General features: G+C 36.3%; 1 pseudogene; it reads right to left on the bottom strand.

The window, feature by feature from the left end:
- Window positions 1-913: 913 nt before the first annotated feature.
- On the bottom strand, window positions 914-13293 carry LOC134484839 (vomeronasal type-2 receptor 116-like; annotated as a pseudogene).
- Between the last annotated feature and the right edge of the window lie 1157 nt (window positions 13294-14450).

Raw genomic sequence — 14450 nt, 5'->3', positions numbered from 1 at the left:
TTATTCCTATTTGGATAAAATGCATGAGATTCTTCATCTAAAGTATTTTATATGTTTGCAGACTTCACTGACCAAATTTTGAAAATGGTAATTTGTACTACATTATTTTTCTTATCAATTTTTCTCAGTATATGAGACACTCTTAAATTTCGTAATGATGTGGTGTGTTTTCATATAAAGATCAAGAGCAGGCAAAATCTGACCCCCATACTCCTTTTCATATACTGAACTATTCTTAGTATGTTATTTGATATTCTGAATATCTTAATAGTATATTATAAATCTAGTCCAATATCTCATCCATAATATATGGCAATCCAATTCCCACATAAGGCAATTTACCAATTAGCTGATGTTTTAGTTTCTGTTGCTGTAAAAAACACCATGGTCAAAACATATATGAGAAAAGTGTTATTTCCCTATGTACCTTGGTCACACTTAATTGAATGAAGCCAAGAAAAGAACATGGATGAAGGGATTCAATGATAGACCATGGAATAATGCTGATCACTGGGTTCCTGTCCATCCTATGACAGTCTACTTCCTTATAACTCCCAGAACATCTTGCTTGGAGGTTGTCTTGCCTACATGGAGCAAAATCAACTTATACTAATCTGTAATTAAGAACATTTCTTAAACACATATCTACAAATCAAAATGATTGTAGCCTCTCAGTAATGGATATTTCCTGTTCTCAATATGTTTAGGTTTCTGAGAGCTCATTTGCCACCAAAACTTACTAATTGATATTGCTTTAGGCAGTGCTGTTCTGTGTTACAAATACTAGGCCTAGATATTACTTAATTTTCTTTGATGATTTATGAACACTTTTGTTAAGACAAAGCAAAATAGATATGTTGAGCATCATTAAAATTTTAAAACTCTCAAAGGTTCGATAAAGCAATTTATCTTTTTATTCCTGAAGAACATTTAAATCTGGTCGAAGTAAAAGAACATAACACTTTTGGATAAATATGCACCCAAGCAACCCTGCACTAGAAGCCAAGATGGAGAAAACCTCCAGAACAACCATAACCTTCCCCCTGGTGCTGTGGTAGACAGGGAGGAAGGTGATCCAAACACTGTAGAACACCAACATGCTGAATGTTAGGAACTTGGCCTCATTGAATCTGTCAGGAAGGTTCCTAGCCAAGAAAGCCACAGTGAAGCTCCCCAGAGCCAAGGAGCCTAAATATCCCAAGACAAAGTGGAAGGCAATGACTGAGCCTTTGTTGCAAGTGATGATTATCTTTCCATGTTCAGATTGCATATCTCTGTCAATAAATGGAGGAGATGTCACCAACCAGATTCCACAGAGAACAAGTTGGATTAGGGTACAAATGGGAATGAGCAAGTTAGTTGCCCCTTTTATCATCATCTTTCTTATCCTTCTCCCTGGAGTAGTGAGCTTGAAAGCTGTGACCACAGTTACGGTTTTGGCCAACACAGTAGAAATAGCAACTGTGAAAAATATTGCAAAGGTGGCCTGCTGCAGGATGCATGTGGCCTGGTTGGGATGTCCAATGAAAAGCAATGAGCAGAGAAAACAGAAGACTAGAGATATGAGCAGGATGTAGCTGAGAATACGGTTATTGGCTTTCACAATGGGAGTATCCCTGTACTTCACAAAAGTGACTAGTACTAGAATTGTGATGGCTGAAAAGGACAGGGCCAGGCAGCCTAGAGCCATCCCCAATGGATCTTCATAAGCAAGAAATGTCACAACTCTTTGGAGGCACTTGGTTTGTTCTAAGTTGGCATAAGAATAATCTGGACATCTCACACACTGCTCCATATCTGTTGGCAAAGAAAAATAATCCCTTATAAGGTATCATAATCATGTAGTTAATAATTATATATTTGTTTTTTTTCAAAGGATATATCAATAAATAATTTGGAGTTGAGAATATATTACACTCATTATTGCTTCACGGACTAATTACTTATGTTTCCTGTCTATTAACCTATGCTTTGTGATGGAACAAATCATCATCACAGAAATTGGAAAAGTTATCACTTAAACAAAAATGAAATAAAAATATGATGATTACTAATATGCATAATCTCAGTTTATTTTATTTCTCAATCCATAAATTTACTATTCAGAGACAAGGGTAGTATGCTGACATATTTATTGATGCTGGTGGATGAAAAACATTATGTATTTTGTTTGCTTTGATTATTGTGCACTTTGTGTCTACACATAGGCTTGTGAACATACAATGCCTCATTCAAAAACCGTTTGTGTATAGGAATATTTTCATGCTTGAAGCCGTATGTCTCATAAACTTATGCATGTCCTTCTTGTTGTGGTACAATTTCTTTTCCCCCAACTACACTTTCCATGGTTATGGATATAGAAGGTTATGGCATGAAGATTATTGATATTGACATTCATCCCACTTTCCTTATTTAGGCTGTGATTAATGATAAGCACTCTCCTATTTCTTGTTGCATTCTTGATATCTTCACTCTTTTTCTAATTCTTTGATAGGAAATGCCTAATCCTTTATGTCATGTAAGCTCTTAAAATATGTTTCACTAGAGAACACTTGTTGTTCTGAGCATCTTGTCTTTGTCAGGGACTAAGCTTGGCGACAGAAAGTTTGTGGACTGTAAATGTAGTCAAGATTCTTTGTACTAAGGATCAAAGAAGAATATACATCAGCTTAGGTTATGCCTAAAATTATCTTTTAAAAAATGTTAGACATGTGTATCCCCTAAGCATTTTCTGCATAGTATAAAAGCATTAACCATTATATTCTGAGAGACATGGGTTGTTTTTGGAAGAAATTGCAGGTAATTAAATGGGTTCAAGGGAAACTGATATTATTTAACCAATTAAATTTTGAAACATGGAGATTTTTGGGCTGTAGTTTCCATCTAGGACATATCATATTTCTAGTTTGTAAAGAGAAGATATTCAAATTCAGCAAATTTTTCTCTGCAAGCAAGAATGTAACTGTATCATTGGCAATCTCATTTTCTTGGCACTGTACACAATCAAAGCAGCAGTCGGCTGTTTGTTTCTGATGGCTTTTTCTGAATCCTGCAATACATGTCTCACTACACACTGAGGAGGGAACCTGAGGCAATACACATACAGACACACAGACACACAGACACACGGGCACGCACACACATATAAATATAAATTATATATAATAATATATATACATGAAATATGCACATTATATATGTTATATAAATATGTATTCAATATGTATGTCTCTGTGAAGATCTTGAATACATCATATATAAAATGAACTATAGATTAATATTTTGGAATTTAACAGATGTATTCCTCTGAAAATTTATTATTTTTTTTTTTTGGTTATTTTTTTCGGAGCTGGGGACCGAACCCAGGGCCTTGCGCTTCCTAGGAAAGCGCTCTACGACTGAGCTAAATCCCCAACTCCAAAATTTATTATTTTATATTACCCTGAAATGCATTGAATATCATACAATAATTTTGTCATGAATATTATATATGCAACATTTTAGGTATAACAATTTAAATTTTCTCCTTGCTAAAGTGATTATTTCAAATGTAACTTTTATGTGGCATCAGTTTTTCTCTTAAAAACTGATAAATAAAATAATAAGAACACAGAGTTGTATGGAAAGAGAAGGTAGGATATCTCAAGTAGACTTGTTCAATAAATAAGAAAAAAGTATGTCATATAAGACTCTCATACAATTAATGAACTTTTCCTAAGTGTAAAAGAAAACATTTAATCCCCATTCCATCCCACTCCCGCTCCTGCATCTATTAAAGAGCTCCCCAACACACTGGCCACTCTGGCCTCAATGATCTAACATTTTCATATTCTGTGGCATGCACCCTTCACAGGACCAAGGGTCTCTCTTCACTCTGATGGCAGATGAGGCAATATTCTGCAGAGGAGGGGAAACTGGGAAGGAGGATAATATTAAAATGTAAATAAATAAAATTAAGGGGCTGGGGATTTAGCTCAGTGGTAGAGTGCTTACCTAGGAAGCGTAAGGACCTGGGTTCGGTCCCCAGCTCCGAAAAAAAGAACTAAAAAAAAATAAGTAAAATTAATAATAAAAATCTATAAATTAAAAAAGTTTTAATCTAGGAAAATACTTCTCATAATGAATCTATGCTATACTTAATTAGGCTACAACTATGTTCATACATAATCAGTTTATATATAGTTTATATGTAGTTACAATATATATATATATATGTGTGTGTGTGTGTGTGTGTGTGTGTGTAACTGTAAATATTGCTATAAATTTAAAAAATATGTTTCTGTAGGGTAGGGTAAATAGTCATATGGATGCAATTGACCATAGTATTCAGAGTCCTTTGATCCCTATAACCAGATCAAATGAATTTCAGTGTCATTAAATTTTGGTGCTTGTGACTGAGAATGGTCATTTGCAAGAGTATTAATTGGTCTTGACCACAGGGATATTGTTGAGTGCTACCCATTTTAAAATTTAGATATCTTTCAAAAAATAAAAATTGTAGTGTACCTAACAATGTTTCTCCTGTGACCCACTCCCAGTCTTCAGATATATGAAGTTGTTGACTCTGTGGCAAACAAGGAAAATAGCTTCCTATTTTCACTTTTAATCCAAGGCCTTTTGGAAAATTCCAAATGATGAAAATGTCATACTTGGCACACTGATTTTCCTTATGACTCATGTTCACCAGCTCTCCAACAGGGTTAGTAAATACCCTAGTTTTCAGCAAAGAAGCCACCTGAAAGAGATGAATCATTATATGCTTACAAATGCAGATCAATACAGAGAATACCAAATTGAGAATGTCCCATAATTTTTTAATGTCTTTCAGAAAATACAGGTATATTATAGTAACCCCATGTAGTAAAATACACTATACTGTATTATTACAAGTTATAATTACATGTTATATTGTATAATTACAATTTAATATACTTCACATAAATTGTTGCTGGTTAAGAAAGCTAGAATAAATGATTACCAGAGAACAAATCACATGGTATGTGTACACATGTTTGTCTAAAATAATATTTACAAGCTAAAGCCAAATATGTAAGAAAAAAGGGGGAGTTATAAAATCTGGAAGTTTTGGAAGTAAAGAATGGTAGTGGGTCAATCATGGACATACTGCATAGATGTATGAAATACCCATTAACTCAATGAAATGTGTACTCTTAATCATACGTGTTGTTATAAATATTATTAATTTAAATGAATAGCTATTATCAGAGCACATGTACTCATTTTGAGAAATTCTTCTTGAGAAAAATATTCTAGTCTAGTTATCACTTAAGGATTTTGTGATGAAACTCTTGGCTCCTTTTAAATTTTGAACTTATTTGGTTAAATGTTAAAACAAATTTTCACATAATTCACTTATATTTATGAAAATGTATTGTCTCCTATTAAAATTTATCACTGTGCATGATATATATCCATGTAAAAAATTCATTTTGGAGTTTTGCAATATAGAAAACTTTATACCAAGAGATAACCTGTAACAAATGTATGTGAACTTCTCAGTGGCCTGAAAGGTCACATTGCTATACCTAAGCATACTGAAATGTAAGAAACGTTACCTGCTGACAGTCAGTGAATAGTCCTTTGGGTTTGGCCATTTCCTGAGACTCTACTTGTTGAAAAATGAGTTCGTGATAGGTGTGGGCCACAGCATACCCAGCATTATACAAATTGTAACCTTCTTCACTCAGGACCATGTCAAATGTGTGCTGTGTTAACCATTCCAATGGGTTTTTCAACATAAAAAAATCCATTTTCTTCTTGTTCTTTGAGATTGAACAGTTAAAATGATTCCACTGCAGCATAGACTGCGAAATATCTACTGGATATTTGGATGTGTTTATTGTTTGCATAAAAATTCTAAATATAGCAATGTCATTGTGGTGGTGGGCAAAAATGACAGTCCCGTGGAAGAAATCAAGTCTGAAATCTTTATCATATGTGATGACATCCAATTGTGAAGTTGTGATCCAGATTCTCCGTGCAATTAAATATGCCCATCTTCTAAAGCTGAGTTCTTGAGTGGAGTTCATTTTGCCATAAACGATAACAAACTTTGATGAAGATGTCATAAGTTGTTGGTCATATATCTTAAACTTTGTGTTGTATAACTGAATGCTTTCTGGGATCATAATCACAAAAGCTAAACAGATCACATGCCTTTGCATTTCTTCTCTCAAATCTGAGTGAAACTGAATACCTTGGTCATCATCTGTGATGACCAGTCCTATCCAAGTCCATTCAAAATGAAACATCAAGGAGACCATGCCATGAAGCAAATATGTTTCCTTGGTTGCTATCTGATAGATATAGGGAAACTGGTCATGGTCACTCAGGTTAGGATTAAATGGTCCAAAGAAAATCTAAAGAGTATAGAAGAGAGGATGAAACATCCACATGAGGAAGATGATTGTTAGGGGGTTTGTACATAAATACAAGTAATGCAACTCACCGTTCAGAATTCAGACTGAGGGTAGTAAGATTACACAATACATATCATAGATTTTTACTGATATATTCTAGAATATTCCTGACAAAACTCTATGTTCTAGAAAACAGCTTTTCCTGTTTGCCCAGTATAGTTATACAATCTGATTATTTTATTCTCTCTCTCTCTCTCTCTCTCTCTCTCTCTCTCTCTCTCTCTGTGTGTGTGTGTGTGTGTGTGTGTGTGTGTGTGTTTAGCAGCATACCTATAAATGCATGGGGTCCAAGTTTTCTTGTAGGCACATGTAAATGGAATTTAAATGTTGGTAATTCGTCCAGTGTCACACATTATTACCTTTGGTGTTCTTGAATAAATTGATAGTTTTAAGGATGTTGTCCATGATGGTCCTCTAAGGCCTATATCACAACGTTGCTTTATTCCACAGAAATAATTAATTAGCTGAAAATTGTTGTTTTGGTTTGAATATGCTTTATCCAGAAATCCCAGTGTATCTTCACACAGGCCAGCAATGATGGAAAATATCAAAGACATGTTGGATAAAAGATAGGGATTCTTGTTGATCTCATCAGTTGCAAAAAACATTACCAGAAAAAAATTCATATTTTCTTGCTGGTATCCTAAAACCAAGCATAATGATGATTAAGGAAGATGCTTGAAAAAGAAAATTTCAGTTGCAATTAAGTTTGTATCAAAAGGCATTCTAAGGGGTTGGGGATTTAGCTCGGCGGTAGAGCGATTGCCTAGCGAGCTCAAGGCCCTGGGTTCAGTCCCCAGCTCCGAAAAAAAAGAAAAAAGAAAAAAAAGGCATTCTATATTTCTGTCTAAATGTCATGAAATGTCTCATAATTTAGAGATCTTAAGATTAGAATACAATTTAAAAGTTCATAGACCCATGACACTAACCTATGATAAATTTTGTAACTTTGACAGTCAATAAGGGGACTATTTTACCTCTGAATACAATATTCTGACTACATTAGCATCCAATTGATTAAGACTGTTATAATATAATCTTGGAGATATAATTCCACAAATACAAAATAAAAAGCATGCCTGGGATGAAGCCTACTTTATCATGGTGGATGATTGTTTTGATGTGCTCTTGGATTCGGTTTGCCAGAATTTTATTGAGTATTTTTGCATCGATATTCATAAGGGAAATTGGTCTGAAGTTCTCTTTCTTTGTTGGGTCTTTGTGTGGTTTAGGTATAAGAGTAATTGTGGCTTCATAGAAGGAATTCGGGAGTGATCCATTTGTTTCAATTTTGTGGAATAGTTTGGATAATATTGGTATGAGGTCTTTATGAAGGTCTGATAGAATTCTGCACTAAACCCGTCTGGACCTGGGCTCTTTTTGGTTGGGAGACCTTAAATGACTGCTTCTATTTCTTTAGGAGTTATGGGGTTGTTTAACTGGTTTATCTGTTCCTGATTTAACTTTGGTACCTTGTATCTGTCTAGGAAATTGTCCATTTCCTGTAGATTTTCAAGTTTTGTTGAATATAGGCTTTTATAGTAGGATCTGATGATTTTTTAATTTCCTCTGAATCTGTAGTTATGTCTCCCTTTTCATTTCTGATTTTGTTAATTTGGACACACTCTCTGGGTCCTCTCGTTAGTCTGGCTAAGGTTTTATCTATCTTGTTGGTTTTCTCAAAGAACCAACTTTTGGTTCTGTTGATTCTTTCTATGGTCCTTTTTGTTTCTACCTGGTTGATTTCAGCTCTGAGTTTGATTATTTCCTGACTTCTACTCCTCCTGGGTGTATTTGCTTCTTTTTGCTCTAGAGCTTTTAGGTGTGCTGTCAAGCTGCTGACATATGCTCTTTCCTGTTTCTTTCTGCAGGCACTCAGCGCTATGAGTTTTCCCCTTAGCACAGCTTTCATTGTATCCCATAAGTTTGGGTATGTTGGACCTTCATTTTCATTAAATTCTAAAAAGTCTTTAATTTCTTTCTTTATTTCTTCCTTGACTAGGTTATCATTGAGTAGAGCATTGTTCAATTTCCACGTATATGTGGGCATTCTTCCCTTATTGTTATTGAAGACCAGTTTTAGACCATGGTGGTCTGATAGCACGCATGGGATTATTTCTATCTTTCTGTACCTATTGATGCCCGTTTTTTGACCAACTATATGGTTAATTTTGGAGAAAGTACCATGAGGAGCTGAGAAGAAGGTATATCCTTTTGCTTTAGGATAGAATGTTCTATAAACACCCGTTAAGTCGATTTGGCTCTTGACTTCTCTTAGTCTGTCTACGTCTCTGTGTAAATTCTGTTTCCATGATCTGTCCATTGATGAGAGTGGGGTGTTGAAATCTCCCACTATTATTGTGTGAGGTGCAATGTGTGTTTTGAGCTTTAGTAAGGTTTCTTTTACGCATGTAGGTGCTCTTGTATTTGGGGCATAGATATTTAGGATTGAGAGTTCACCTTGGTGGCTTTTTCCTTTGATGAATATGAAGTGTCCTTCCTTATCTCTTTTGATGACTTTTAATTGAAAATTGATTTTGTTTGATATTAGAATGGCTACTCCAGCTTCCTTCTTCTGACCATTTGCTTAGAAAGTTGTTTTCCAGCCTTTCACTTTGAGGTAGTGTCTGTCTTTGTCTCTGAGGTGTGTTTCCTTTAGGCAGCAGAATGCAGGGTCCTCATTGTGTATCCAGTTTGTTAATCTATGTTTTTTATTGGGGAGTTGAGGCCATTGATGTTGAGAGATATTAAGGAATAGTGTTATTGCTTCCTGTTATATTCATATTTGGATGTGAGGTTATGTTTGCTTTTCTTCTCTTTGTTTTGTTGCCAAGACAATTAGTTTCTTGCTTCTTCTAGGGTATAGCTTGCCTCCTTATGTTGGGCTTTACCATTTATTATCCTTTGTAGTGCTGGATTTGTAGAAAGATATTGTGTAAATTTGGTTTTGTCATGGAATATCTTGGTTTCTCCATCTATGTTAATTGAGAGTTTTGCAGGATACAGTAACCTGGGCTGGCATTTGTGTTCTCTTAGGGTCTGTATGACATCTGTCCAGGATCTTCTGGCCTTCATAGTTTCTGGCGAAAAGTCTGGTGTGCTTCTGATAGGTCTGCCTTTAAATGTTACTTGACCTTTTTCCCTTACTGCTTTTAATATTCTTTCTTTATTTTGTGCATTTGGTGTTTTGACTATTATATGACGGGAGGTGTTTCTTTTCTGGTCCAATCTATTTGGAGTTGTGTAGGCTTCTTCTATGCCTATGGGTATCTCTTTTTTTAGGTTAGGGAAGTTTTCTTCTAAGATTTTGTTGAAGATATTTACTGGTCCTTTGAGCTGGGAGTCTTCACTCTCTTCTATACCTATTATCCTTAGGTTTGATCTTCTCATTGAGCCCTGGATTTCCTTTATGTTTTGGACCAGTAGCTTTTTCCGCTTTACATTATCTTTGACAGTTGAGTCAATGATTTCTATGGAATCTTTTGCTCCTGAGATTCTCCCTTCCATCTCTTGTATTCTGTTGGTGAAGCTTGTATCTACAGCTCCTTGTCTCTTCTTTTGGTTTTCTATATCCAGGGTTGTTTCCATGTGTTCTTTCTTGATTGCTTCTATTTCATTTTTAATTCCTTCAACTGTTTGATTGTGTTTTCCTGGAATTCTTTCAGGGATTTTTGTGATTCCTCTATGTAGGCTTCTACTTGTTTATTAATGTTTTCCTGTGTTTCTCTAAGGGAGTTCTTCACGTCTTTCTTGAAGTCCTCCAGCATCATCGTCAAATATGATTTTGAAACTAGATCTTGCTTTTCTGGTGTGTTTGGATATTCCATGTTTATTTTGGTGGGAGAATTGGGCTCCGATGATGCCATGTAGTCTTGGTTTCTGTTGCTTGGGTTCCTGCGCTTGCCTCTCGAAATCAGATTATCTCTAGTGTTACTTTGTTCTGCTATTTCTGACAGTGGCTATACTGTCCTATAATCCTGTGTGTCAGGAGTGCTGTAGACCTGTTTCCTGTTTTCTTTCAGCCAGTTAAGGGGACAGAGTGTTCTGCTTTCGGGCATGCAGTCTTTCCTCTCTACAGGTCTTCAGCTGTTCCTTTGGGCCTGTGTCTTGAGTTCACCAGGCAGGTCACTTGCAGCAGAAAAGTTGGTCTTACCTGTGGTCCCGAGGCTCAAACTTGCTCCTGGGGTGCTGCCCACGAGTTCTCTGTGGCGGCAGCAACCAGGAAGATCTGCGTCGTCCTTTCCGGGAGCTTCTGTGCACTAGGGTTCCAGATGTTGTTTGGTGTTTTCCTCTGGCGTCCAAGATGTGTGTGCAGAGTGCAGTCTCTTCTGGTTTCCCAGGCGTGTCTGCCTCTCTGAAGGTTTAGCTCTCCCTCCTACGGGATTTGGGTGCAGAGAACTGTTTATCCGGTCTGTTACCTTCAGGTTCCGGTGGTGTCTCAGGCGCAGGGGTCCTGCCGCTCCTGGGCCCTCCCCTATGGGAACCCAGAGGCCTTATACAGTTTCCTCTTGGGCCAGGGATGTGGGCAGGGGTGGGCAGTGTTGGTGGTCTCCTCTGCTCTGCAGCCTCAGGAGTGCCCACATGACCAGGCGTTGAGGTCTCTCTCCAAGGGGTTTTGGGAGCAGAGAGCTGCTGCGGGCCGGGATCCGAGGTTGTGGGACTTCCGATAAACACAGGAAGTGCCCGGTCCTAGAAGAATTTTGCCTCTGTGTGTCCTGAGTTCACCAGGCAGGTTTCTTGCAGCGGAAAAGGTTTTCCTACCTGTGGTTCTGAGGCTCAAGTTTGCCCGTGGGGTACTGCCTAAGCCCTCTCCGCGGCGGCAGCAACCGGGAAGATCTGCGCTGCTCTTTACGGGAGCCTCCATGCACCAGGGTTCCAGATGGCGTTTGGTGTTTTCCTCTGGCATCTGGATGTGCGCAGAGTGCAGTCTCTTCTGGTTTCCCAGGCATGTCTGCCTCTCTGAAGGTTTAGCTCTCCCTCCCACGGGATTTGGGTGCAGAGAACTGTTTATCCGGTCTGTTTCCTTCAGGACCCGGCGGTGTCTCAGCATCCTTTTGGCTCCTATACATGTCAACATGAAGTCACCTTTTAGTGTGTTGCTACTATTTTAATTTTGTAAAAGTGGATTGAAATTTCTCTTAACACTTCAGGTCTCCTAATTCTTTAAGGTCCTTTAATAGATGTCTGAACCCTATGATCTTCTTTCATTTCAAATGTGTTCCTCTGCCCAAGCATAGTTGGCAGTTCATCTGTCATCTGTTACTATTAGCAAATACCTCTCATCAGGAGTAAAACACCAAACAGGCTCTTTTGCTGAAATTTTCACTTTTAATTGAATGTTTGAATCTATGTTTTTCTTTCTAAACCTTAAAAGTGTATTGATACAATTCATATATTTGTAAATTTAAATCTTATTATGACTTGTAGAAGTGTCACTAATAAGAATGTCCACTATTTTTTCCAATGAGATCTGGAATGATACAGAATGTATCAGAAATTGAATTTCTACTGACCTAACACAGAATTACAATAATGTGAAGCCACCACCAATATCAAAGTGTACAAAGTATACTGTTGCTAACAATTAGAAAATATTTTGTTTAAATCGGAAAGACACAAAAAATGAATAAGAAATGGGATGAGAGTCAGGGATAGAAAAGTGCAGAAAACTTCAGTTTATTAAAGAATGAAATCACAAGCTCATGGATTAGTTAAAATTTGAGTGATTTCAACATCCCTTCTCTCATGATTTGCAGGCACAAATGATATCATCTCACACTTGGAATCTAAGAACTATGTAGCCACATTGAGAACAGCTTCTTATCAACAAGAAGTACATTTAGTCTCCTAGATTTTCCATAATTTTACATTTTTTTAAATTAAGAAAAATATTGAAAATCTATATGATGCAAGTAATAATTCTAGTAAGTGACTGAGTGTTTGCATCACTGGATGAAAAGATATTCTGGTAACAGAATAAGAAATCTGGTAGGCATTTTCCATATTCAGTGACAGCTCCAGAATGACAGGAGGAGCTCATTTAAAGAGTATTTTATAATGCAAGGCAAATATATATATATATATATATATATATATATATATATACATATATATGTACATATATACTCATAAGTATATATGTAATAATATACATTTAATCATATATAGTAGACATCATTCCACAACCACCACCACACGTTTCAATGTCTGAGTGTATGCCCAACTTTTAGAGGCCAAAATTAGATAACCATTTTATTGAGGCCTTTAGATGCATGCTTATAAAGGAATGGTTGGCAGAAAATTGAAAAGAGGCAGTGATGCAGTCTCTTCATATTGAGATTTTGCCAAAAGTGGGAATTATGAACTCAAGGTAAAGGTAAAAACCTATTTCAACGTATATCAACAAAGATTCAAGAGATAGAATCCAGTCTCTCTCATTTTCCAGCTTTGTGAACTTGAGCCAATGTAGTAAAGCTAACGTAAACTGTGACACATTTGAAAGTATCAAAACATTGATTGAAGTTATAATTAATATTCTGTGGTTCCTAAAGTTACAAGGGGAAAAAAAGACAGGATCTTACAGGGTGTGTGCAGTTATATACTTCTAATTCATAATATTGAAACAAGAAATTAAGTTAGTAACTTACCTAAAATTAATAATGTGATTATAAAAATTTTCTTCAATAGGGCTCTCAAGTGTAAAAAGGACAAAACCACACTCATTTTGCAAATCTCCATCATTAACTTCTCTCTTCTTTATCTTCCAAAAGCAATTGGGTTCAGTCAAACTGCACAAGATGAGACAAAACTTCAGGGAAAAAAAGGCAATAGTGAAAGCACACAGCTTCTTCATGTCTGCTAGGATCTAGCATGGAGCAATTGTGAAACCTGATTCTTATGCAGGCAAACATAACACACACATTTACACTAGTTTGTATATTTTAAGGCTTCTGCTGATGGGCAATCCACTTAATTATATTCAACAGTTTCTTTCTGTTCATCCTATGTTCTGCTCCCTGGATACAATGGGAAAATTCTGACATCAAGCTCTACATCTGAGGTCTGAAGACTTTTGATCAAAACATTTCCAGAAACATGTTTTGAAGATAATGTTCTTCATCCACAGCTGCCATGATTTCATTAAAATCCATGCCATAAGTATTCCAAAGGCCAATCTTCTCTTGAACATCCTTCAACAGACCATGTGTCAACAGCAATATTTATGAACCCAATAGATTTCCTCAGAACTTTTATAGTAAGACAAGAGTTGAGAAGGTATAAATGTTCCATATCATTTGGACTTTGGATTGAATAATGACACATTATTTCTTTCATTCCCTGGTGTAGGGAAGGGAAGTTTCACATGCAACATTGAGCCAGGAGTTGAGCATGTTCACAAAATCTCCTTAAGCTCCCCATGATTCTTGTGATCTGGAGAATATGTCATCATGCTAAATCCAAAAATTCCTGGAATCATACAGATTCAACGTGCATCCTGACAATATCAATTCCTATGCAGACATTTAATGGGTTGTAATGCTTATCTCTTGCCTGATAATCAGTTCTTAACACTCAATGACATTTGGTAAATATTTTTTTCTTTGATGTTTGTTCACACCTCAATAAGATGGTTGAGAATAATTTTGTGTTTTCTTTAAAGGAATGAAAGAATATACCTGTCATTTATGAGAGAGAATTTTATTGCTAATATTATTATATAACATATATTTTTATACCTAGTTGGTATATGTTTTGAAATGGTATTGTCTTAGTTTACATTGCAACAAGACAGATGCATGTCTGATATGTAAGTTGATGTCTATAGGCAGCAGAGGGCTGGTACCAGTTAGGTCAATGCCATGATTGTACAGTAAAAAAATAAGGTGGGAGAGTAAAAGAAGGGAGAAAAATCAAGATGGAGACAGAGAAGAGTGATCTGCATCTGGGTGGTCTTGAATTGTCAAGGTAGATGGGTGGATTTCTATAATCAAATTTATATTTTCTAGGCAG

This window comes from Rattus norvegicus, chromosome 1, assembly GCF_021556685.1.
Source record: "Rattus norvegicus strain SHRSP/BbbUtx chromosome 1, alternate assembly SHRSP_T2T, whole genome shotgun sequence".
NCBI lineage: Eukaryota > Metazoa > Chordata > Mammalia > Rodentia > Muridae > Rattus > Rattus norvegicus.
This window is presented reverse-complemented; position numbering and strand designations above follow the sequence as displayed.